Source organism: Mus caroli, unplaced genomic scaffold (assembly GCF_978045245.1).
Source record: "Mus caroli unplaced genomic scaffold, Mus_caroli_1 scaffold_17, whole genome shotgun sequence".
Lineage (NCBI taxonomy): Eukaryota > Metazoa > Chordata > Mammalia > Rodentia > Muridae > Mus > Mus caroli.
The window spans coordinates 11,877,929-11,903,615 of NW_028227272.1; the positions used below are offsets into that span (position 1 = coordinate 11,877,929).

At 41.0% G+C, this 25,687-nt stretch overlaps 1 pseudogene; it reads right to left on the reverse strand.

The window, feature by feature from the left end:
- LOC110311517 (small ribosomal subunit protein uS2-like) overlaps positions 1–12,035 on the reverse strand; it is a 158,942-nt pseudogene extending 146,907 nt beyond the window's left edge.
- Positions 12,036–25,687: the final 13,652 nt, after the last annotated feature.

Here is a 25,687-nt window from a genome sequence, read left to right on the forward strand (position 1 = left end):
AATGGACAAATTTCTAAACAGATACCAGGTACCAAAGTTAAATCAGGATCAAGTTAATGATCTAAACAGTCCCATATCCCCTAAAGAAATAGAAGCAGTCATTAATAGTCTCCCAGCCAAAAAAAGCCCAGGACCAGATGGGTTTAGTGCAGAGTTCTACCAGACCTTCAAAGAAGATCTAATTCCAGTTCTGCACAAACTATTCCACAAAATAGAAGTAGAGGGAACTCTACCCAACTCATTCTATGAAGCCACAATTACTCTGATACCGAAACCACAGAAAGATCCAACAAAGATAGAGAACTTCAGACCAAATTCCCTTATAAATATAGATGCAAAAATTCTCAATAAAATTCTTGCTAACCGAATCCAAGAACACATTAAAGCAATCATCCATCCTAACCAAGTAAGTTTTATTCTAGGGATGCAGGGATGGTTTAATATATGGAAATCCATCAACGTAATCCATTATATAAACAAACTCAAAGACAAAAACCACATGATCATCTCGTTAGATGCGGAAAAAGCATTCAACAAGATCCAACACCCATTCATGATAAAAGACTTGGAAAGATCAGGAATTCAAGGCCCATACCTAACCATGATAAAAGCAATCTACAGCAAACCAGTAGCCAACATCAAAGGAAATGGTGAGAAGCTTGAAGCAATCCCACTAAAATCAGGGACTAGACAAGGCTGTCCACTCTCTCCATACCTATTCAACATTGTACTTGAAGTCCTAGCCAGAGAAATTCGACAACAAAAGTAGATCAAGGGGATACAAATTGGAAAAGATGAAGTCAAAATATCACTTTTTGCAGATAATATGATAGTATATATAAGTGACCCTAAAAATTCCACCAGAGAACTCCTAAACCTGATAAACAGCTTCAGTGAAGTAGCTGGATATAAAATTAACTCAAACAAATCAATGGCCTTTCTCTACACAAAGAATAAACAGGCTGAGAAAGAAATTAGGGAAAAAACACCCTTCTCAATAGTCACAAGTAATATAAAATATCTTGGCATGACTCTAACTAAGGAAGTGAAAGATCTGTATGATAAGAACTTCAAGTCTCTGAAGAAAGAAATTAAAGATCTCAGAAGATGGAAAGATCTCCCATGCTAATGTATTGGCAGGATTAACATTGTAAAAATGGCTATCTTGCCAAAAGCAATCTACAGATTCAATGCAATCTCCATCAAAATTCCAACTCAATTCTTCAACGAATTAGAAAGAGCAATCTGCAAACTCATCTGGAATAACAAAAAACCTAGGATAGCAAAAACTCTTCTCAAGGACAAAAGTACCTCTGGTGGAATCACCATGCCTGACCTAAAGCTTTACTACAGAGCAATTGTGATAAAAACTGCATGGTACTGGTATAGTGACAGACAAGTAGACCAATGGAATAGAATTGAAGACACAGAAATGAACCCAACACCTATGGTCACTTGATCTTTGACAAGGGAGCTAAATCCATCCAGTGGAAGTAAGACAGCATTTTCAACAAATGGTGCTGGCAACAACTGGTGGTTATCATGTAGAATAATGCGAATTGATCCATTCCTATCTCCTTATACTAAGGTCAAATCTAAGTGGATCAAGGAACTCCACATAAAACCAGAGACACTGAAACTTATAGAGGAGAAAGTGGGGAAAAGCCTTGAAGATATGGGCACAGGGGAAAAATTCCTGAATAGAACAGCAATGGCTTGTGCTGTAAGATCGAGAATTGACAAATGGGACCTCATGAAACTGCAAAGCTTCTGCAAGGCAAAAGACACAGTCAATTAGACAAAAAGACCACCAACAGATTGGGAAAGGATTTTTACCTATCCTAAATCAGATAGGGGACTAATATCCAATATATATAAAGAACTCAAGAAGGTGGGCTCCAGAAAATCAAAGAACCCCATTAAAAAATGGAGCTCAGAACTGAACAAAGAATTCTCACCTGAGGAATACCGAATGGCAGAGAAGCACCTGAAAAAATGTTCAACATCCTTAATCATCAGGGTAATGCAAATCAAAACAACCCTGAGATTTTACCTCACACCAGTCAGAATGGCTAAGATCAAAAATTAAGGTGACAGCAGATGCTGGCAAGGATGTGGAGAAAGAAGAATGCCCCTCCATTGTTGGTGGGATTGAAAGCTTCTACAGCCACTCTGGAAATCAGTCTGGCGGTTCCTTAGAAAATTGGACATAGTACTACCAGAGGATCCAACAATACCTCTCCTGGGCATATATCCAGAAGATGTTCCAACTGGTAAGAAGGACACATGCTCCACTATGTTCATAGCAGCCTTATTTATAATAGTCAGAAGCTGGAAAGAACCCAAATGCCCCTCAACAGAGGAATGGATACAGAAAATGTGGTACATTTACACAAGGGAGTACTACTCAGCTATTAAAAAGAATGAATTTATGAAATTCCTAGGCAAATGGATGGACCTGGAAGGCATCATCCTGAGTGAGTTAAAGGAACTCAGACAATATGTACTCACTGATAAGTGATATTAGCCCAAAACTTAGGATACCCAAGATATAAGATACAATTTGCTAAACGCATGAAACTCAAGAAGAATGAAGACCAAAGTGTGGATACTGTGCCCCTTCTTAGAATTGGGAACAAAACACCCATGGAAGGAGTTACAGAGACAAAGTTTGGAGCTGGAACGAAAGGATGGACCATCTAGAGACTGCCATATCCAGGGATCCACCCCATAATCAGCTTCCAAATGCTGACACCATTGCATACACTAGCAAGATTTTGATGAAAGGACCCAGATATAGCTGTCTCTTGTGAGACTATGCTGGGGACTAGCAAACACAGAATTGGATGCTCACAGTCACAGTCCAGCTCACAGGGCTCCCAATGGAGGAACTAGAGAAAGTACCCAAGGAGCTAAAGGGATCTGCAACCCTATAGGTGGAACAACATTATGAACTAACCAGTACCCCGGAGCTCTTGACTCTAGCTGCATATGTATCAAAAGATGGTCTAGTCGGCCATCACTGGAAAGAGAGGACACACAAACTGTATATGTCCCAGTACAGGGGAATGCCAGGGCCAATAAAATGGGAATGGGTGGGTAGGGAAATGGGGGGGGGGACGGTATGGGGGACTTTTGGGATAGCATTTGAAATGTAATTGAGGAAGATACGGAATAAAAAATATTAAAAATTAAAAAAGAAAATTGGTGAGGAGTGAGGTCCAGGGACAGGCCCAAAGTTGGATTCAACTCAAGGGCAGGCCTGACACTATTACTGAGGCTATGAAGTGCTCACAAAAAGAGATCTATCACAACTGCCCTCTGAAAGACCCAACAAGCAGCTGAAAGAGTCAGATGCAGATATTTGCACCCAACCAATGGACTGAAGCTGCTAACACCTGTGGTTGAATTAGGGAAAAGCTGGGAGAAGCTGAGGAAGAGGGTGACCGTGTAGGAGGACCAGTTAGTCTCAATTAATCTAGACCCCCAAGATCTCTCAAACACTGGATCAACAACCACGAAGCATATACCAGCTGATATGAGACCCCTAACACACATACAGCAGAGGACTGCCGGGTCTGTGTTCAGTCAGAGAAGATGCACCTAACCCTCAAGAGATAGGAGGCCCCAGGGAGTTTAGAGATCTGTTGGTATGGGTAGTGTGTGGCTGGGATATCCTCATTGAGGTGGGGGTGTGTGGAAGAGGTATGGGATGTGGAACAGTTGAAGGGTTGTCCAGATGGGGAATAAAACCTGGAGTGTAAATAAATAAATAAATGATTAATTTTAAAAATATTCTTTTAGTATCTCTAAGACAGAAGACTCAAAATCCATTCATATCTTTAGATTTTGAAAGAAAATGAGAAATGAAAAGCCGGAGTATGTATGAAACTGTATCAATCTATTCAAAACACTACATTTAAATGCTAGACAAATACTAATAATATTTTTAATATTTATTTATTTTTATGTATATGAGTACACTGTAGCTGTCTTCAGACACACCAGAAGAGGACATCACATCCTATTACAGATGGTTGTGAGCCACCATGTGGTTGCTGGAAATTGAACTCAAGACCTTGGGAAGAACAGTCATTGCTCTTAACTGCTGAGCCATCTCTCCAGTCCACTAATTATATTTTCAAAATAACAAAGAAAATATATGGTCAGCCTAAATTCTATACCCAACAAAACTATCCTTATATAAAGGAAAAAATCATACATTCCCTGATACATAAAATTATGGAAATAATTCCTGGGATGACTATGTGTCAAAAGAAGACATACTCTTAAATATTTCTGAATAAAACCAGAGAAAAATAATAAAAGGAATTAGGGAGGAAAAACAAAACAATGAAAATAATACACATGAACATACACATACAAAAGATTGCTTTGTTCTTTATAACTTTTATAAACCATGTGCTAGAATAAAGAATCATAATATGTTCTGACTTATAAGTAAATGGTACTTAAAGGTGGAAGATCAAAGGACCCAAAAGGAATTGAACTTTTCACTCTTGATAGGAAATGTTAAGATAGTAGTGTCAATTTAAATGCATACATCATGAAACAGCAATCACTATAAAAGTTGTTTAAGGAAACACACTAAAACACGAATAGTAAATTAAGTGAGAATCCTACTACAGTACCAAGTAACCTACAGAAAAGGAAGGAAAAAAAAAAAAACACAGAGGGAAACAATAAAAATGGCCATTAAAGTATTTACAAGCCATCAGCCAACTTGAATGTGAATTTTCTCATTATTCTAATCATTGTAATCAATACAAGTTAACAGAATACATAAAGAAACATTGCCAACTAACTTCTGATTGTTTCTCTCATACAATGACACAGGCAGATTAAACACAGAAGGTTGGAAATCAATGTATCAATAAAATAGTGATTTTAAAGCATATCTCTGTGTTGATAAAATAGACTTGAAAACAAAGAAAATTGTAGAAATAGAGATAATCTTTAGTTGTAAAATATTAGTCTACAAGAAGAAATAGTAATCTTAATTAAGTAGCAAATAAAAGTATCTCAAAACACAAGAAGCAATTGAAAGACATAGATGAGTCTACAAACTACAGTTTTCAGTGCATCATCACAACTGATAGCACTTTAAGATAGAAATGTAGAAAAAAGAGGGCCTGAACAATAATGTCAACCAGCAGGACCTAAGTGATTTGCACAGAGCCTTCTATATGGAATTTAGATAGAAAACCTTCTCAAATGTGACAGGTATGTTTACTTCTGTTGGGTAAAAAAGAAAAACAAACAATAACAAACTTAAAAATACCAAAATTATACAAAATATTCTTGATTGGCCACAATGAAATCAAACTCCAAATGAATAACAGAGCTGTCAGGATATCTCTAAATAAATTTCTAAATTATTCATGAGTTAAAAGTGACATAACAAAGAAAATGTGAGGTGAAAATAGTGTACAAGAGAGTACAACCAGAAGATCATTTATCAAGAGTAGTGTATTAGTATTATTATATTATATATTATAATATATTAGTCGTATTAAAGTAGTGGTAAGGAAATATATTGTACTAAAATCTTAGAAATAACAAAAGTTTCAAATTCCTCCCTTAAGAAACTAAGGATAAGAGCAAAATAAATTTAAAGAAACAAGAAAGAAATAATGTAATTGCAGAAGTCAGCGAAGTTGAAAATATTTTAACTGTTTTCAGGAAAGAAAAACAAATGAAACAAAATTCTACAAAAACTTAAAAACTGAAATCTGGCAAAATTACAAAGAATGGTAATAGTAACATATTAATAATGATAGAGAAGGTCTTTGCTGGGCTTGTTATCACTATAAGGCAGTAAAAGGAAACTGTGAAAATGTTTACACTCACAAATCCTTAAATTTAAAAGCAAAGGCTACACAAACTCAACTGACATAAAAAGGGTTATCTGAATTGTCCTGTTGTCATTAAAGTCACTAAATTTATAATTAAAGAGCTACCAAACAAGTAATTTCTGAGACCAATGGCTTTACTAGACTAGATAATTATACCAAAATTTTAAAGAAAGTTTAAAACTAATTTTTCACAATCTCATCCTAATAATGAAAGAGAAAGGAATACTTCAAACCCACATAACACATGCAAGTTCACATAAAGACAGAGAAAAGGGAAAGAAATGCATGCAGAAATAATGAAGTTGAGTTAAAAACCCTCAATGAAAAGTTAGCAAAGTAAGTCAAATATATAGACACTTAAAAGCCATGGCCAACTGGAGTATGAAAAATTGGTTATCTTAGCCTTTGAAATGTGGTTGGTATATTCCATCTGATCAGCACACAAATAACAAAAGTTAACTTGGTCGATGCTGAGAAAGCAATTGAACAAAGAAATCTCAAAACCATTTATGAAGAAAGTAGAAATTAGAAATGGAAGGATATTATTTGACAGTGCCTACAACTCCCCCCCATAACCTAATGTCATATTTTAAAAGTTTTTACTTTTAGATTTCACTTATTTTCTCTCTCTCTCTCTCTCTCTCTCTCTCTCTCTCTCTCTCTCTCTCTCTCTCTCTCTCTCTCTCTTTCTCTCTCTCTCTCTCTCTCTTTCTCTCTCTCTCTCTCTCTCTCTCTCTCTCTCTCTCTCTCTCTCTCTCTCTCTCTCTCTCTCCCCATGTACCACATCTACATTTGGTTACTCAGGCTCAGCAATCAATGCATTTACCCACTGTGCCATCTTACTAGCCCCTAATGTAATACTTAGTACCGAAAGATTGGATGTTTTCCTACCAAGATAGGGACACACTGAGGTTCTGCCCACTCTTGTTCAGCCCAATTGCAAAAGTTCTAGCCACTGCAAAGGGAGATAAAGTAATAAAAGTCACGCATATTGAAAGGAAGGAATACAAGGCTCTGTTATCAGATTGTGCAGATTTCTTATGTAGATCATCCAAAGGAATCTACACAGAAAATTCCTAGAATAAAACAAATACCACAGGTAAAACAAAGACCACAGGTACAAGATCAGTCTACAAAAATCACTTGCAATTCTCCCCAAAGATGAACATTCAATGATGAAATAAAAATCAAATTCCTATTACACAAAGAAAGAAAAATACTTAAACACATGCTTAGCAAAGTGTGTTCAAGAACTCTATGTTGAAAATTACAAAATGCTGATGAAAGAAATTAAACACACACACACACACACACACCATGTATGAGAAGATTATAAAACATCAGAGATAAACTCCAATCTCTGTACACACTTTTATAGTCTAAGTACCTGGACCATGGTCACTCATATTTGGCTCAGATGGTGATTTGCTTGCTTGCTTGCTTGCTTGCTTGCTTGCTTGCTTGCTTGCTTGCTTGCTTGCTTGCTTGCTTGTTTTCTGCTTTTGTTGCTTAGGACAGTACCTTGCCTTCTAGTTTGCCCTACAAAATAGCTGGATTCCTGCTACTTCCTTTGTCTCCAGGGTGCTAAAGACTAGAGATAGCCAGCCGCCTTGCCATGTTGGGCTATCACACCATGCTGGAACAACTATTTTGAAACAATTCTCCAGTGAGTTCCTTCTCAGTAAACTAAGTCAGCCTAGGTCATTGGATATTCCTACTCTTCTTCACGTCAAATTGTATAAGGCCGGGCCTCTATTTGCTCTGAGGAAAGAGATATCGCTCTAACCAACCTCATTGCCACCGATCTGAACCTTGTCTCCATATCAAAATCAGCTAACAGCAAATTTGCCCATTCAGATCCACATTCTTTCCATCATTGTTCACCCAATTTGGAGTAATTTCATCAAAATACAGCCTGTGGGGGGGAAAAAAGACACAAGTTCTATGAACCCATTCTTAGTTGAGTAGCAGCCCACTGTGACTGGGCCTTTAGTTAATACAAAGCTAATACTCTGATGCAGTGTCCCTGAAACCCAGAACAGGACTCAGAACACCCTAGCGCGTCACAGGAAGTCACAGGAAGCTGTAACTCTTCCTCTTCCAGCCCCCAGGGTCTTCCAAAACAGCTTACACCCCACCTCTATCTGAGCAACTAGGTCCTCAGAGGTGCACACATTGCCCCCACGCCCCGGAGTTTCTTTAAAGACTGCAAAACCAGTCCTTGCTTGTTAGGAAAGCTCTGGCAGTATCCCAGGATGATTCTGTCAGTAGAAGTTTCTAGACATGGCTGTTAAAATTGCTTGCTGTTGAACTGGAAACATATCTATCTACATTTCATTTTAATTATCGGCGATGACAGTCCAGGCTCTGCCATCATTTTGAATTTTCCCTCTCCACCGGCCATGTCAAAACGTCTTTGTCACGGTTTTACACTTGGCTGATTTCTACTTTCATGAGGTTCTGTACGGAAAGGCTTTAAGGGCTCACATTCTCAGGATTGGATCCCCAGCTCTGGTAAACCAGGGTGGACCCCAAACCATGGCCCACCACGCCCTAGGGAGCCCTGTGCCCCAGGAGACAACCAGCGGAGGGCCAGGGCACAGAGCTTGAGGACCGCAGCTGAATAGACACGTCCAACCTTCTACACAGAGATTCACACATGCCCTTAGCGTCGTGAACAGAAAAAGCATCTTGTTTCCAATTCTGCTGTAGATAATAAAATTAGCTCCCAAATTACCAGAAACTGGAACAAGTAAACACAAAGGCAGGAGCTGGGTTGCCAAGCCTCCCCTTCCCGGCCCAGCAGAGATGAGCTGTGGCTTTGGAGCTGTTTAAATCCAAAGCAAAGCTTCTGTTTTCCTAAGTCACAGTGCTGACCCTGAGCAGATAAAGCACGCTCAGTGACATGGGGAGCAGAGCGGCTATGTTCCAGCAGGGCCAATCTGTTTACATCAGGAAATCCAGCCTGGGCGCACCGGGGCAGCGCGGAGGCGGCCCGGGCGCCGGCCTCCCTCGCGCTTGCCGCCGCGCTGCGCTGGCCCCTGGCGCTCGGCGGCTGACTCCATCCAGATGTGCCGCGGCTCCAGAGTGGCTGCCTCGCGCAGTAAATGGGCATCCGAGGCTCGTCAATCCCGGCCAGAGCAATTGCGGTCTCGCGGGCCGCCCCGCTGGCACGCGGAAACGCGCGATCCAGAGGGGACCGTGGCGGGGGAAAGGGGGGAAACAGGGGCGAGGGGGAAGGGCAGCGCACCCCGGCTCAGAGAGGCGCGCTAATGACCGACCCGGGAAATGTGCCTAATACATTTGTACATTTCCTTGTAAATGTTTTACACTTTGAAAGAAAGGAGAACGCTGTATATCATTTGGAAATGTTGGCTGTCTATAGGTCCCTGTGGATATCACGGGGTTAGTACCGCTTGTAACAAGAGCAAGAGAAACATAAAAAAGTTGGGAAACACAGCCAATTAGTCATTACCAGGAGACTGTAAAAACAAGAGAAAGAGAAAGAGGAGGGAGGAGAAGAAATCAAAGAAGAAATCGCCCCGGGGGAGGGGGGGAAGAGAAGAAACTAGATGAAGTTTTTGTGGTGTTCTCGGAATTGAATTGGGAAGCAGAACAGCTGGCGACGTTCTAATCAGGAGCAACCTGCAAACCAGCCAGTTCCAGGGTGCGGACCTTCGGGAGGAGGGGCTGAGATTTCCCAAACTATACCTATTTGCTGTCCCTATAAAACTTGAGCTGGGTCAGTGGGCAGGCAGTGCGCTTTGGAGCAGAACCCAATTGTGCAAAATCCAAGTCAGACATTTATTCCTGATCTCCTGCCGCCTACACAGTTGTTACTAGCTGAGTCGTAATAAAAAGAAGACAGAAACCATTTTTTTTACAACCCTAGACTTCTACCAACCACCCCCTAGCTCAAGCAGTCTGTCTGTGCCATGCTTGCTCGAACTGTTTTTGGTTTTACAGTAATTTTGGTGTTTCATGATTGATTTTTGTTGCTATTTTATTTTTGTTTTGGGTGGCTCCTTTCTCTCTCTCTCTCTCTCTCTCTCTCTCTCTCTCTCTCTCTCTCTCTCTCTCTCTCTCTCTCTCTCTCCTCGTTTCCCCATCTGTCAGCTTTTTAGTCAGACTCAAGAATCTAAGACCATGGGCTGGTGAGATGGCTCAGCAGTTAAGAACACTGACTGCTCTTCCGAAGGTCCTGAGTTTAAATCCCAGCAACCACGTGGTGGCTCACAACCACCCTTCATGAGATCTGACACCTTCTTCTGGCGCATCAGAAGACAGCTAGCATCAGAAGACAGCTACAATGTACTTATTTATAATAATAAATATTTGGGCTGGAGTGAGTGGGGTTGACCGGAACGAGCAGGACCGATTGGAGTGAGTGAGGTCCTATAAAATAGAATTCTCAACAACCACATGAAGGCTCACAACCATCTGTACAGAGCTACAGTGTACTCATATACATAAAATAAATCTTTAAAAAAAAAGAATCTAAGAACATACAGCATCACAGATCTGGTTGAATCTTCCCGTTCTTAACTATGTTGACCCATTTCAATACTCACAAAATTATGGTATACGGCAACTATAAAGTTCATCTAAACCAGACTTGCACTCTCTCTTTCAAAGAGGAACTGGGATAGTAGTTGAATTTCCCTGGGTGTGGTGGGAACAGGTTGCTAGGAAGCTGGATCTAGTCCTCCGGGAACAGAGGCAAAAGTTGCTTCTTACAGATCTATTTATTTCAGCAACAGGACGGGGAACAAGCAGCCTTGGAGCCAGGCAGGCCTCTTCAGCCCTAAGTGATCTCAGTCCCTGACTCTTAGTCAGGAGGACCAACCTCCACATGTGTCTCAGATTCAGTTTCTGGAAAGGGTACAAGTTTGCTAGTTAATTAGGGTCCTTGGTGTCTGGATACAAGTCAGCAAAGACACAGCCCAGCCTTAGCAGTTCAGAAGATCTTGCTAAGCTCTGCATCAAAACTGAGCCGACACAAGATAAAATGTTCTTACACAAGCACCGTAAGTGTACTCTCTCTCTCGAGCACAAGCATTCTCGCAGGCGAGCACTTGGAGGCAAAGAGTTGCAGCAATCACCCTTGAGATTCAGAACTTCAGGAATTGTTTATATCTGAATTCCTTGGAGATAGACATGCACACAGAGAAAGTTCTTTATCTGGCATTGACTTTTATCTTTTTAAGTCGACTGATGGGAAGGCTACAATCAGAGACAAACTGGAAAATCCCTGTAACTGGGGTCCTTAATCTACCCACTCACATTGCCTGTAGCCTGGACATATCTGACTAATGACAGTGCCCACCATGATTAGTCATGTCTCTCCTGAACACTCAAAAAGTTGTATCCACGGGCAGTAGTGTCACACGCCTTAAATCCCAGCACTTGGGAGGCAGATGCAGGTGGATTTCTGAGTTCGAGGCCAGCCTGGTCTACAGAGTGAGTTCCAGGACAGCCAGGGATACACAGAGAAACCCTGTCTCAAAAAAATAAAATAAAATAAAATAAAAAAATCATATCCAGTTGTTGCTTGCCAGCTTGTTCCAACTGACAACATTACCTGGTAAATTTTCCTCTCTGCAGAGTTCAGCCTGCATCTCTGGCTTTACCAGTAGCTCCCTTTCTGACAAACTGACCTCTGTACACCTGATCCTAGCTGAACCCTGGTGTCTATAAACCATGTCTTGGCAATAGTCTTTCTACTGATTATTCTACTAATGACACAAGATCTGTAGTTTTAGCAGACACAATCAACACACTCTTACAGCTGCAATTACCATTTATGAATGAATTCTACACCATCCATTTTCTAGCCTCCCGATAGGAACAAAGTTATAAAAAAAGACACTGGTGCCTCTCTTTTCCTAACCAGAGTTATTAAAAATTATTTCCAGCAGAGATGAAATTTCTCTGCAAGAGTCTCTTGCTGGAACAAGGACAAAAAAAAAAAAAAAAAAAGGCTGGTGTCAGTCAGAGGAGGAACTTGTCTCTCAGGAAGAGATCTCACACAATTCTTAGGACTTGTCAGACTACCTTGCAGTACATAGATGGCGATGGGTCAGTGAAGAGAGAACCATACCTCTTTGGTAACTGCTTAGTTATGCATGCTTCTTACCTTCTGCTTAAGTAAATCGTCATGTTATTAGCCTAAAGACAGACTGGAAGTGGGAAGGGTTTCTCTTCTTGCCTTGTCACTCGATAACTATTCTTCCCTACATGGCCACATTGAATAAACCTCCTTTCTCAGCTTTTCAGTGTTGCTAGGGCCTAGGCTCTATCTCTAACAACTCACAGAACACTTTGAAACTCATTGTTTTGTCAAAGAAATGTGTCTTTATCCTTCCCAAACTGGATCTGCTTGGCCCCCCGTCCAGTATCTACCAAAAACAACACTGCTGTCCTGTCCCACAGGCCAAGGAGTACCTGCAGAATTTCTCTTTAGCTGATTACCATGCCTCATCAGCCCTATGGCAGATAGCTCCCATCTCTGGTTCTGAGGATACAAAGGTGAAGAAGGCAGCTCACAGTTAGCTACCCATGACTACTTGGCACAAACTATCCAAGTCTACCACATAGCTTCTGTTGCAGAGTAATTTCATTGCTCAGAACTTGGCTGTTCTTTATATTTACTTTGTAGAAAAGCTTGTGCTCACGGACATTGAAATTTCCATGCTCCTCATCCATTATGACTGCCATGCACTGAAGCCTTCCCAGGAGGAGGCATTGCCCTCCCTGTCCCCTGCCTGTTGTGGGAATTACACTACCGTCCTGGAGAGCCACTCCTGCCACACATGGTGACTTGCAGAAGCTAGGACTAGTCTTTACTCTCTAACAGTAAAATATAATCAAACCTTAAACCCCAAATCAATTACACAATTCACTATGTAAGACCAGTTTTTACAGGAACCCACATTCTCAGTAAGATCCCACCATACTCTGAATTACTCACTGTTAGTATCTTCAGGTCTTCTACTCTCCACCAGCTTTCAAACATACAAAGTTTTTAGACTTCCAACTCAATAGTCCTAAAATATAACTCTCCCCCAGTCTCTTTCTCCTTTTGTAATCCTTATTAACTGTAAATAAGTAATAGTATATTTACTTATTTCCACTCAAATCAAAACCTGGGAATACTCCCCACGTTCTTCCCTTTTCTCAACTCTAAAGTCTAGTCAGCAATCAAACCCTCATCTGCATGTCTTAGTGATGGTTAAATGTGTCCTCCAACGGTTCATCTGATAAAAGCTTATCTACATGTATGCATTCATTTATGAATTTAACCACAAAGCTTCCATTCCCTGGTAGTGATCACTTGAACTAAACACACTTATTAATTCAAGAATTACACTGAGACTGAGTGGTTTCTTCTTTGGCTAGGAAAAACAAATAAACAAACAAAAACAAAAAACAAAAAAAATCCACTACAGGGACTCAGATATAATTCCAGGTCAAACCCATTCCACATAAAGCAACATGGTCCTGTCCTCAGAAAGCAGTATAAAGCGGCGTAAAGCAGCGGCAATACTGTTGTGGCCTGGCTTTCTCAGCAGACACAGAGAAAGGAAGACCGAAACCCTGAGAGCTAACTCTCTTCTTCCTTACATTTCCACTTTGTCTCGTGTAGCTCTTCCCAGTGACAAAGCCTATTCACCAAGATTCTGTTTCATCTACTAGGGACAAAGGAGAGAAATACTTAGTCTACCAAGAAGGAGGTTAGTGTCACATCAAATAGGGAGGCCTCCAATGGAAAGCATCACCAGGCGGTAGCTTCCTGTGGATGAAGATGCCTCTCTGTTCAGTTAGCCAATAGTTGGGCCAGTAACAAACCTCTGCTTCTCCTATCCTCCACCCCACTCTGGTCCTTGTTGGGCCAATAACAAACCTCTGCTTCTCCTATTCTCCACCCCATTCTGGTCCTTAACAATACTATTGTTTGAATACTTGGATCTGAAAGAATTAGTAACATAAATAACATCTGAGAATTAATGACTGAAAACTCTGTAATGGTAGACAGTCCCAGTAAGGCCTAGCACTGAAGTTTTGGCTCACAAAGTATTAGGATGGGGACTGGCAAGAGTGAGTTTCTTATTCCATGTGAAATTCTGGGGAAGGTATCCTATGCAGATGTTTTTGGTTTTAATCAGCATGACATCACAAGCTACAAATTTGTCCATGTTTGTTAAATGGACTTTGAAGATTCAAAGCAAAAACCCATCTGAAACCTGCTGCATAAAACCATGTTTTCTTCATCTCTGTAACTCAAGACAGTTCCTAGCAGCCTCTTTCTGTGCCTGAAAGAAAGAAATTTCAAGGCCTTCCCAGACTAATCTTCCAGTTTCAACCACACCAAGGTACAGAGACATACACAGGATTACACACTAATATGCACATATATGTGATCAAACACATATGCATATAGATACACAGATATACATAAAATCATAGAGTTATACATCCAGACACAGATATAGAAACACAAACACTCTCACATACACAGGAACATATACTTAGAAAGACACACAGCATGGGTGTGTACAGTCACAGTAGCAGTGACAGAAGCAGAACACTGCCAGACAACGTTGATTACGGGAGGGTCATCATACTGGGTCTTATTCCTTTGACCTCACTTCAGCTCTTTTATGGAAAGGAGGACTTTGTAGGAAGCATGGGAAAAAAAGTGTGGACTACACAGTCCTGGTGAGACCATTAAGTACTCTACCTATTCTGAGTCCCTGCCTTCTTTTTGCCATGTATTTCTACAGTCAAGGGAGATGGCATATGGAAGTGCTGGTTTGGGGGATGTGGTGGGGGCATGGTGGGCGTTACATGAGAGTGGTCATTTTTAAACAATGAGACACAAAGGTCAATATGCCCTGGAATGTTCAGGATTGCAATGAGTTGTTCTGGTTGGTGTTTGTTTTGTTTTGTTTTTGGATGTTGTTGTTTCGGTTTCAGTTCTTTAGGATAGCTATGCCGTACTTTGCAGTCTATTTATTTAGTCTATGTTTTCAATGCAAAGGATTCCATCATCAATAACTTTATTCCTCTTACTCCACACTCTGCCAGCTTAGGGCCCTAAAATCACAGTCTCTTATCAATCTCTAGAAGCTGAGGACCCATAGTGGTTCTTAGATCTGGATTAGAACCTCTTCCAGGCACATCAGCAAATCTCTCGATATATTTGTGGTTGCCTAGGTAATGTGTGGATTTGCAAAGAGTGTAGAGATCAGGCTGTTTCCCAACACCCTGAACACACAGGGCAGTGCTGTCTCCCCCAACACAGAATGATCCGACCTTGAGCATCATTGATGCCAAGCTTAGAAACCTCTTTTTTTAACTTGCTCATGAAGAGCTTCTCAGTGCAATTGTCATTCAGTGTTCCCTGACTCCATACCGCAGAAAGAATCACTGTGGAACCCACAGCTTTCTGGCAGGCAAACCTAACAATCACATCTGCCAGCCAAAGCTAGAAATCAATGCATGTTATACAAGGCAAGAGCCTGAAAAAATACAATGAAATAAAATTCAATGACATCCTCAGACTACAGTTACCTTTGGCAAAGCAGTTAACAAAAATTATAGGCATATTATTTAAAGAGAAAACAAACAAACAAAACAAAACAAATAAAACCCCTAACTTTATCTAGTGACTTTCCTACAGAAGGAAAGGAGGGTACCTTGCCCATTTTTCAGTGTTAGTGTTCATTTGTGGTCTGCTTTGGATTTTACTGGACAAGATACAGAGCTGCCAGTACTGAGGTCAAAATAAATGACAGCTATGGACACAGCCATACATGGGCCCTGTTTATGCTGCACAAGCCTCTTACTGATTGTGGGCTGGAACAGACCTGTGGGCATCTCTGAAGGTAGGGTTAGGGGCAAAGGTCTTTCCTAGACTAGCAAACTTCCTGCCATTTCATGCCCTGCTGCTGACTTTGCCTGACTTATTAGCAGTTATCATGTTACAAAAGAGTGTGGACCAGCTGCACTGATGACCTTGGGCAAGTCTGTTTACTTCTACTTCCTCACTTCAGTGTCTTCTCCAGAACATCATGTTGCAATATGAAAAAGATGTGAGCAGGGGAGAGTGTTTGACATGTACCAAGTGATGCTCTTTACATGCCAACCTAGTCTATACCCACAGCCTCTGATAATCAGTATACTGCAAACAAGGAAATTAAGTCTCAGAGTGGTTGTACCCAAGGAAACCCAGGTGGGACTAGCTACGGTTTTCATGTTGTTTTTAACTATTATGTGATTATTCTTGGCAGGAACAAATGGTGTGATATCTATATTGTCTTTTGGACAGTTTAAAGCTGTTAGTGGGTGGGGGCTACTCTATAAGCCAATCATGTAGCTTCCTTTTCTGGTACTTTCTCTGTGAACAAAGATAAAGGGAAGCTGAAAGGACAGCAGATGGCTCCACCTTTATGTGAAGACACTTTGTAATTGTCTAGTGAACCTAGTCTTTAGAAATCTGATAGAGCTGCTATCCTGTAAGAAGAGATTATTATGACTGAGGTTTTGTTGGGAAGGAGTCCCCTACAGTGGTCTACCACAACCCTGGAAGATCAAAACTTCATGGATGCTAACTCTCCAGTATGTTTGAGGAGCCCCACCCCTTGTGCTCAGGTTTACTGTGCTCAAATTGAGTTTCTTCTTCATTTGAAATTTATAGCTAATACACTTGTGTATGGCACTAGAGTATCTGTTCATAGAAAAGCTGAAAGAAAAGCTCCAAATTCATCTTCTGACTATAACCTTGGTGGTGACCTTGGTGGTGACTCTTAATTGGGTGTAGGTTTATGGGGTCCTGCATCCGCTCCTCCACAGGACTCCACTGCTTAAGGAGGCAGGACACAGGAAGTTGACCGTGCTTACCCCACACCACTGCTCTTGCCAGGTCAGGTGGGTGCTGGGCTTTAGGGAAGCTCTGGGATATGGGGGTGGGGAGCACAGTCTGAGGTACAGCTGGAACAGGGAGCACAGGACAGCTGGAACTAGCTCAAGGGTCCCCAGGCCTGTGGCAAGGCCCGGGGCCATCTGGTTCTCAGGCTCTCAGGCATCCAGGCATCCCTGGAAGCCACAGAAGAACTGAGAAAGGAGTGGGGCCTGCAGGCTGGATCTAGCCCGGGACCAGGGGGGAAAAGGGGGCTCCAACTGGTCCCTCTGGGAGAGTCCTTGACTTGACTTTGGTTGGCTTGGGCTTGGTAGTGGCCATGACTGGGAGATTCTACGAGAGATTAGTCGGTGGCTCTACAGGCAAAGGCTTTCTCCATGGCTCCCCATGGCAGATGCCGGTGAAAAGAGGCAGTCCATGGTTGTAAGAAATTTATTGTCATGGTGGAAAGTAGATGAGTAAAACTGTATCCCACTTCTTAAGGTGGGCCTGAAATTAAATACTTTTTGCAGGGAAATGTATTTGGGAAGAAAAGTTTCATAAACACCAACTGTGTACTAAGACCACAAAACTCACTGGCAGCAAAATTAAACATGGAGCCACAAGCCTCCCTCCTAGCTAAAGAAAGATTGTCATGTCACTGTGCTATACTTTTGATCAGGCCAGTAACCCTAAAGAGAAGGCTGATCCAGTGTGAGCTCTCTAGTTGCTATGAACCCTCTCTGCAGCTCAGCTACAATCTTTATCCCAGATGGCTTAGTCTATGGCCTCCTTATCCTTTCAACAGAGCTGAGCTCTGCCAGCTGTGCATATACTTAAAAGGAATCATACTCATTCAGTGCATCTGGTGGGAAGATGTTCTTAAAACAGTGAAGGGACCATGTCTGTATACCTCAAAGGGGCCACCAGTTAGAAACTTAGGAAGAGGCCTCCTCCTGCCATCTCTGAGCATCAAAGGAAGAGAGCAAGTACTGCTAAACTCACTGTATCTAGCTTGCCACAGTTTTGCATCCTGCGTCCTCCTTTCACTTTCTGCAGAAGGAGAGTGATTCAGCATTGTTGTGAGTTGCACAGCTGCTACTAAGGCTAGCCTTGTTGCCAAGAGAGAAACAGCAAATAAATGTCTCTCCACAAAGATCTGGAAAATGGATCTGAAGAACTGGCCTTGTGGGGATGAACAAGATCAAACCTAGAAGGAACAGTGATCAGATGATTGGGCTGACCATGTCTCACCACCACTGTGAGGCAGTGACTCCTGAAGCCTAGTACTCCCACACAGGTATGTAGCTGTACTGGCTAGTTTTGTGTCAACTTGACACAGCTGGAGTTATCACAGAGAAAGGAGCTTCAGTTGAGGAGATGCCTCCATGAGATCCAACTGTAAGGCATTTTCTCAATTAGTGATCAAGGGGGAAAGGCCCCTTGGGACCATCTCTGGGCTGGTAGTCTTGGGTTCTATAAGAGAGCAGGCTGAGCAAGCCAGGGGAGGCAAACCAGTAAAGAACATCCCTCCATGGCCTCTGCATCAGCTCCTGCTTTCTGACCTGCTTGAGTTCCAGTCCTGACTTCCTTTGGTGATGAACAGCAGTATAGAAGTGTAAGCCAAATAAACCCTTTCCTCCCCAACTTGCATCTTGGTCATGATGTTTGTGCAGGAATAGAAACCCTGACTAAGACAGTAGCAAAGTAAGGGTGGTGGACATTTGTCAAACACTTGTTAGATGCTGTGGCCTTTCCACACCTAACTTCATATGCAGAGCATTCTTATGGAGCCAGTGTTATCCCAGTTCATAGACCTGCATGCCAAAGGTGACCATCTGTGCCTGGCACCTATTTAAAGTCTATCCCTTGCTGAATTAAAAATGCTAAGCTTCAGCAAGTAAATGGAGTCATTTAAACCTTCCATCAGCTCTGAAGCAAGGGAATACTCCTTCATTGCTGCAGGAGTACAGACTTGTACAACCAGTTTAGAAATCAGTTTAGTGGTTTCTCAGAAAATTGGGAATAGTTCTACTTCAAGACATATGCTCTACCATACCACAAGGACATGTGCTCAACTATGCTTATAGTAGCTTTATTTGCAATAGCACAAAACTGGAAATAATCTAGATTTCCCTCAACAGAAGAATGGATAAAGAAATGTGGTACATTTTTACAATGGAATATTATTCAGCTATTAAAAACAGTGGCATCATTAAATTTGCAAGCAAAAGGATGGAATTAGAAAAGATCATCCTGAGTGAGGTACACAGACCCAGAAAGAGAAGCATGGTATGTCCTTACCTATAAGTGGGTATTAGCAGTAAAATAAAGGATAACCATACTACAATTTATAGACACAAAGATGGTAAGTAACAAGGAACCCTCAAGGGGGAGGAACACTTGAATTTTACTGAGAGGAGAAAATAGAATAAACACTGTGGGTAGAACAGGGAGGGTAATTGTAAAAGGTAGAAATCAGATGGGAACAAGAGGGACCAGGTCAAGAGGATGGAGAGAGAGAAAACTCAGAGACAATTGGAATCAGGGGGAATTTCTGGGGACAAGATAGAAACCCAGGTCAATGGAAACTCCCAGGAATTTATGAGGGTCACCTTATCTAAGTCTCATAGCAATGGGGAATATGGAGCCTCCATCGTCATCTACTATAATTAAGCAAGACCTCAAATGAAGGGATTGGGATACCAACCCAGACACAAAACCTTCAACCTACATTTTTTTTTCTATGTAGAAGATGTGCATGAGTAAAAATGGAGCAGAAATTGAGGGAATGGCCAACCAAGGACCAGTCCAATTTGAGACCCATGCCAAGAGAGGGAGCCCACCTCTGACACTATTAGTGATATTCTGCTATATTTGCAAACAGGAACCTAGCCTAACTGTCACCAGAAAGGCTTCCCTAAGCAACTGATGGAGACAGATACAGAGACCCACAGCTAAACATTAGGTAGAGGTTGGAGAATCCTTCGGAAGAGGGGAGGAAAGATTGGAGCTGCCAGAGAGGTCAAGAACACCATACACACACACAAAATCTAAAACCTACAAAATCAACTAGCCTGACCCCATAGATGCCCACAGAGACTGAACTACCAGCATAGAGCATGGGTGGGATCTAGCTAGGCCCTCTGCACATATGTAACAGCTGTGCAGCTTTATCTTCCTCTGAAACTACTGACAGTCAGAGCAGTGGCGTCTCCGACATGGTTGCCTGCTTTTGAGACCCTTTCTGATGACTGGGCTGCCTCTTCTAGCTTTAATACACTATGTACCTAGTCTTATTTTAACTTAATATTCCTAAGCTTCTTGATATTTATGGGATGCCTCCCCATATCTGAAGAGAAAGGGAGAAAGCATAAATGGGTGCTGGGGGGGGGTAGGGAGGACTGGGAGGAGAAGAGGGAGGGAAAATGGTAGATTCTATTGTTTTGGCAAAACGTTCCCTTAAAGGGCCCTCAGTACTACTCTAACAGTGAGATCGGGCACTTGCTGGACCTAGTCATTACACTGAAGTCTATCTGCTTGTCCCATCCTTATTGCAACTTCTTACAGAAAAGAAGGTCTTTGGCTTTCACCCAAGGCCAAGACTGAAGGATGTAAGGTGACATGTTCTTGGTGGCCATGTATATTGGAACAGACTCACTAGGAGCCACTCCCACATTCTAGAGCTTCCTGAACCATATGCTATGCACCTGAATTTGCAGAGGGCAATGACATTGAGGACACTGTTAACCTCTCCATGTCAATGTGTTGACACATTGCACTTCTGAACATGGCAAAAAGGCGTGCCAAGCAGAAGAGGCTATAACTGAGAACACACAAAAGCTAACAATGCATCTTGTCATTCTTTTCCACACTAAGGAAGGAACTGGGGTCTTACACAAATTGGACAAGTGCCTATCACTAGACTCTCTCGAAATCTAGCATGAGAGAGAACTGGGTACTTTCATCTTAAATTTGAGACTTTAAAACATAATTCATTCTCAAGGATCACAATGTGAAAGTATTTAATGTGGAAGAATTTGTTTCTTGAGCTATCAAAAACACCTTCATATTAATATATTTCAAGTCAGTGATGTCCTTAGTTTGGCCTTCACAGACAAACTAATGTTCCCCAAATCTTCCTTGTGTGGAAAGCTAGTATTTGACCAAAATTAATATTGGATGAAGAGAGCTCAGTGCCAACATTAACTCTGGCCATTCCTTTCTTGATACTTGCCTTGTATAAAGCATCCTCTAGAGAAATGCCTGTTTTGTTTTCCTCCTCCTGCACCCACCCCCTCCCCCTTCTTGTTCTTGTCCATTGCCTTTTCCTTTCTCTTTCTATGCCTTTTGTTTGTATTGTGATACTGGTCTCCCATGAAACTTAACTTGCTGGTTCACTGTGTTGCCTAGTTATATGTCAACATGGCAGAAGACAGAATCACCTGGGAAGGGACTCTGGACAGAAACAATGTCTCCAGACTGTTGGATAGTAGGCAAATTTGTAGGGCATTTTCTTGATTAGTGTTTGAGATTGGTGGGTTTAGCCCACTGCAGAGTGGAGTCTCTCCTGGGAAGGTAGGTGTGATGGTCTGAACGTGCTTGGCCCATCGAGTGGCTATTTACAGGTGTGGCCTCGTTGGAGTAGGTGTGTCACTGTGGACTTGGAATTATGATTCTTGTCCTAGCTGCCTGGAACTCAGTATTCTTCTAGCAGCCTTCAGATGAAGACATAGAACTATCAGGCATTTCTCTAGAGGATGTATTATACATACCTGCCTGGATGCTTCCATGTTCCTGCCCTGATGATACTAGACTGAACCTCTGAATCTGTAAGCCAGTTGTTGCCTTTTGTAAAACTTGATTTGGTCATGGTGTCTGTTCACAGCAGTAAAACCCTAACTAACACAGTAGGCCTGAGTTGTATTATAAAAGAATGTTGAGCAGGTCATGGAGAGCAACTGAGTAAGCAGCATTCCTCCATGGTTCCTGGCCCCAGGTTCCTGCCTTGAGTTCCTCCATGGTCTTTGCTTCAGTTCCTGGCCCTAGGTTCCTGCCTTGAGTTCCTGCCCTGACTTCCCTCAGTGACTGAGTGAACCTGAGACTTGTAAGTTGAAATAAACCCTTTCCTTCCCCATATTGCTTTTGGTAAAGTGTTTTATCACAGCAATAGAACCCCTAAGTGAAACGCATAAGGGCAATCAAGTCTTTCCACACAGATAAGCACATAATAACAGATTAAAACTGATAATCAGAGCAAGGTCTGAGACAAGGTACTCATGCTCTTGAGAAAAGGAACACTTTGCCCTTTGTGAGTTCATAAAATTACTTTGTAAAAATTGCTTAAAGCTGGACACAGGGATATATACCTCTTCTCAGCTACTTAGGAGGCTGAAGAATGTGTTCAAGGCTAGCCTGGCTAACATAGCAAGACTGTTTCAAAAAACTATTCTCACTGTTTAATCAGTGGGGATGCTCACCATCTTCATTGGGGAGTGGGGAATAAAAAGAAAAAAAAATCACAAAATCTATCTAAATAGTTGTTTGTTAATAAAAATGACTTCTGCTCTGCTCCTTTGATAGAGTTAGGAAACTTTTTCCATGAATACCATTCTTCCATCTACAGCACAGAAAATCAGTCCTACTGATCGCTTCCAAAATAATTTCAGACTTGTTTGCCTATAGGTGACCTCAGGAAGGGAGATGAGGTGGACAAGAGGGGTAAGAATGAGAGCAGGTGAGGGAGCAAGAGAAGAGAGAAGAAATATATTGATTGATATCTGTTTTTCTTTAAATGAAAAAATGCTTTTCCAAACACTTAGGATCTAGTAACCTCTAAGTATTTAACACTCTTAAGCATTTGATATCTGGAAAAGGGATTTTTGATCCTTACTGTCCTGCATGTTTAACATATTACCTTAATCTTACTTAACCCAACAACTCAGAGAGCAAGCCACCACTACTGCCACAAGATCATTTGGAGCCTTTACTCCAGTGATGTGACTTGCTGACAAATACCTCCTCTTGTCTGGGGCCCTAGGCAGCTTTCATGTTCTATTTGGAATTTCTCTCTGGAATAAGGTCACTCTGAAAAGCTGTGGTGTAGCTTGTAAACAGAGACCAGCATCTAGTGGTCTGATAAAGAACAGAAGCATCATGCCAGAAGTCTCGTGAGGAATTTTTCCTGCTCTGGAGGAGTCTGGCTAGCCACATGAGCCTCTGGAAGGTTCCTTTTTGAAAGGCTTTCTGAGAGGATCTGCTCCACATATAGCTTGGCGGATGACTGATTAGATGAAGATGGGGTGCTATGCTCCTCTCCCCAATTTTTCTAAGGGTGGAAAGTCAGGGGACCTAAAACAGAACTTCTAAGCTTTTGTTCCCACTGTATGGATTTATTAGTTCTTGAAGAACATACCTAGAGAAGAAATAGTAAGTCCATGTGCTTCTTTTCCTAGAAGGAAAATAAGAGCTGCACATAGACGTGTTTAATAGTGTATGTGCTATGTGGGAATAAGAGTTTTATGACCTCGGGGATGATGTGAGAGCCTCAGACAATCTATACCCTTTAATAGATGAAGAGATAAAGAAAATGTTGTACATATATACAGAAGAATACACAAAGAAGAAAATTCTCTCATTTATGGCAATATAGATGAAAGGGTCTTACATGATCTAGTATCCCTGTATTGTAGCCATGACCAAAGCATCCAGACAAGCTAATAAAAAATTGCCCTGGGGAACCATCTCAGCAAAGCCCCATAAGACAGCAGGAGAGGAATATGAGAGGCCTTTATGACTTTTATGAGTGAATATCCAAAATATCTGACAGAAGCAATTTAAGAAATGAAAGATTTGTCTTGGCTCACAGTTCTAAAATCTGATGGTCATGAGGCGGCAGAGTACAAGCTGCCAGGAGTACAGGGCTGAGGTTCCTTTCATGATGGTAGAACAAGAAACAGAAATATTGGGACTGGAATCAGATGTAGCCCACCCCTAACGACAGACTTCTAACAGATAGATCACTAAAAGTTCCACAGACTCCTAACTCACATTGTCAACTGGGGAACAATTGTTAAACAAGAGCCTGTGTAGTGAGAGAACATGTCAGACTTAAACTGTAATGATAAGAATCTCACAATCAAAAATTCTAAGCAGAAAGAATTATTAATAATGAATTATGAGTAAATAGAAACAGCAAATCCGAGGAAATTGAAATAATAAAAATATGAATGCCATAAATTATAAAATTCTTAGGTTATTAAAAAGATAATAAATTCCAATAAGACAGATAAGTCATTTGAAAGGAAAATGGGCAGCTTAGAAAACGTTTTTAAAAAATCAGTGAAGGAACAATAGTTATCAGAATGAATTTTTAATAAGTAGAATATTGTTATTAATAAAATTAATAATAATGTATATTTGGTTTACATCTCACATTAGGCATAAGTGAAGAAGGAATGTATATTTGAGGAAGTAAGACTTAAAGGGGAATGACATAAAAGCAGTACTGAGTGATTCAAGATGCTGTGCAAAGCCACTCACAGCATCTACCATCAACCATGAACCTATCTTCCATCTACCTACCTCCTATCTACCTATCTCCCATCTACCTATCTCTCATCTACCTATCTACCATCTAGCTATCTCTCAATCTATCAAACTCCCAATCTACCGTCTACCTATCTACCAATCTACCAAACTCCCAATCTACCTCTCTACCGTCTACCTATCTACCTATCTCCCAATCTACCAAATTTCCAATCATCTACCTATCTACCATCTACCTATCTACCTATCTACGAATACCACACAAATCCTCACATCTTTACTCACATAGTTCTGATTTATTTATTCCACTAGAAAACAACAGAGTTCCTACTTGCCCAGTGTAAAATTATTACCCAAATAACATACTTCTGTCCAACAAAATAGGAAGAGAAATAGTTTTAGAAGTTTGACCGTTTCCTTTCCAGTCTTCTGTGTAGAACATGGATGGGGTACAAGTGGTGAAGCTGATATATGCAGAACTGAAAGCTGAGAGGCCGTCAGTCTGTGCAAAAATATACATACATACATACATACATACATACATACATACATAATCTTTCTGATTTAGTCAAGTCACACTAAGTTTTTTTTTCCTACATGATCTGGCTGCATGTCATGTCTTTAGTTGATAGGCTATATAAGAAGAATAAAAAGCAAATGACAAAAGCAGAGTGAAATAATATTTTAAATAGAAAGTCCCCCCAAAACTTCCAAATCAAATAAAAACACTCAAAAAGAGTCTCACTATCTCAACCAGAAAGTTTAAAAATAATTCTGTTCAGGGAAACACTTAAAACAGTAATGGGAGAGAGGAAGTCATAAAACTAGCCACAGAGAAAACATGGTCAGATTAAAAACAGGATTCCTCAACTGAAGGAGGCCAGAGACAAAGGAATAATATCTTAGTGCTGTGAGGAAATCATTGCTGAACAAAGATTACACTTAGCTAATTATTGTGTTAAAGGAAAAGAAATACTTTCAGATAAAAAAGTTGTCAGTCATAGAACTACAGTACAATATGTTAAAAAAAATGTGTTTCACAATGGTGGTCAGGAGAAAGGCTGAGAACTAGATACCATGGATCATGTATGTAACCCATAGCAGCCAATCTGTTAAGTGTTCAGGACCAACTTATGATGATATCTAGGGAAGGTGCAAAATATTGCCAGGTGCTTATTTATTTATTTATTTATTTATTTATTTATTTATTTATTTATTAGCAAAGCTGGACTCTTCTTATTTTACACATAGACCTCCAAGCCTATCTTCAGTTCATTTTCTATTAAGCACACTTCTCCTACCAAATTCATTGGAAGTTCCTGATAACTTTTTTACATGATTTTACTTTACAATTTCAGACAAG